Source organism: Oncorhynchus gorbuscha, unplaced genomic scaffold, assembly GCF_021184085.1.
Source record: "Oncorhynchus gorbuscha isolate QuinsamMale2020 ecotype Even-year unplaced genomic scaffold, OgorEven_v1.0 Un_scaffold_7122, whole genome shotgun sequence".
NCBI classification, from domain to species: Eukaryota; Metazoa; Chordata; class Actinopteri; order Salmoniformes; family Salmonidae; genus Oncorhynchus; species Oncorhynchus gorbuscha.
The window spans coordinates 9,952-11,722 of record NW_025750578.1 but is presented as its reverse complement, the minus strand read 5'-3'; the positions used below and the strand labels follow the sequence as shown (position 1 = coordinate 11,722).

At 41.1% G+C, this 1,771-nt stretch overlaps 1 long non-coding RNA gene across 1 annotated transcript; it reads right to left on the bottom strand.

The window, feature by feature from the left end:
* Positions 1-830: 830 nt before the first annotated feature.
* Positions 831-1,533, bottom strand: LOC124029642. The gene is made up of 3 exons (XR_006837816.1): positions 1,405-1,533; positions 1,055-1,143; positions 831-943 (listed from the first exon to the last, which is right to left on the bottom strand). It is a non-coding gene; the product is annotated as an uncharacterized LOC124029642 (long non-coding RNA).
* Between the last annotated feature and the right edge of the window lie 238 nt (positions 1,534-1,771).

The following is a 1,771-nucleotide window of genomic DNA, read 5'->3' as shown; positions in this document are numbered from 1 at the left end:
AACTAACTAGAATGACTAACAGTTGCTTTCAGTTGTTCCCTAGAAAATGCAGTTGTTCCCTCCATTTAAAAAAGAAGAGTTGAAGCTAGCAGTCGCTCCCTCCATTTAAAAAGGGAAGAGTTGAAGCTAGCAGTCGCTCCTCCATTTAAAAAGGAAGAGTTGCCAGCAGTCACTCCTCCATTTAAAAGCGAAGAGTTGAGTTAGCAGTCGCTCCTCCATTTAAAAAGGAAGAGTTAAAGCTAGCAGTCGCTCTCTCCATTTAAAAAGGAAGAGTTGAAGTTAGCAGTTGTTCTCCATTTCAAAAGGAAGAGTTGAAGCTAGTAGTCGCTCCCTCCATTTAAAAAGGAAGAGTTGAAGCTAGCAGTCGTCTCTCCATTTAAAAAGGAAGGGTTGAAGCTAGCAGTCGCTCTCTCCATTTAAAAAGGAAGAGTTGAAGCTAGCAGTCGTTCTCCATTTAAAAAGGAAGAGCTGAAGCTAGCAGTTGTCTCTTCCATTTTAAAAAGGAAGAGGTTGAAGCTCCTCCATTTAAAAGGAAGAGTTGAAGCTAGCAGTTGTTCCTCTCCATTTTTAAAAGAAGAGGCTGGGCTAGTAGTTGTTCCCTCCATTTTAAAATAAGAGGTTGAAGCTAGTTCCTCCATTTAAAAAGGAAGAGTTGAAGCCAGTCTCCTCCATTTAAAAAGGAAGAGTTGAAGCTAGCAGTTGTTCGGAAGAGTTGAAGCCAGTCGCTCCCCATTTTAAAAAAGTAGAATCCTTTCAGAAGAACCAGTTAACGGTTTCTCTTGCTTACATTGTATTTGACATCCAGGTATTTTTCACAAATACAGTATTTTTTGTCCCACATTGTCTCCCGGTTACTTCTTTCACTGCAGGTGTCTCGTATACCGTAAGCTTAGCACAGTCCTCTTCCTGAGCACCTTCTTCTGGCCCCACACCTCTCTTCACCCTGTGAGAACAAAACACTGACAATTAATTATCAGAAACATTCTGGATTTCTTCATGACCTAAATGTTCAAACCTCCGTCATACTTTTCCATCGATGGTGAAATGTCTTTACCGTGTAGAGATCTCCTTCGTGTTGTTGGGAGAAAAACCAATCCAGGCTACATCCAAATTCTTTGCACGGACCACTTCAAGGAGAAAGTCCTAGTGATGAACAATAACATAAATGGTAGAATCAGACTTTTTTTCTGTTCTCAATATTTGGCCTCTTAGAATGTGATGCTCAGTCAAACACACGCAGGCAAAACACACACACACACACACACACACAGGCAAAACACACACGCAAAACACACACACACACACAGGCAAAACACACACCGTACACACAGGCAAAACACACTCCGTACACACAGGCAAGACACACACACACAGGCAAAACACACACACAGGCAAAACACACACCTCTTCGTCTTTGCTGTTTATGGTCACCAGGTCCAATCCCTTCCGTTGGCAGTAAGGTCTGCTCTCATCCCAGGACGTGGTCTCAGTAGAGATGTAGTACAAACTGGAGTTGATATACCTCCATCCTTCTGTAGACAGATTAGATACAGAGTAGGAGATTAGATACAGAGTAGAGATTAGGAGATTAGATAGAGATTAGGAGATTAGATAGAGATGAGGAGATTAGATAGAGAGTAGAAGATTAGATACAGAGTAGAGAGTATGAGATTAGATAGAGATTAGAAGATTAGATAGAGAGTAGAGATTAGGAGATTAGATAGAGTAGAAGATTAGATACAGAGTAGAGTAGGAGATTAGATAGAGATTA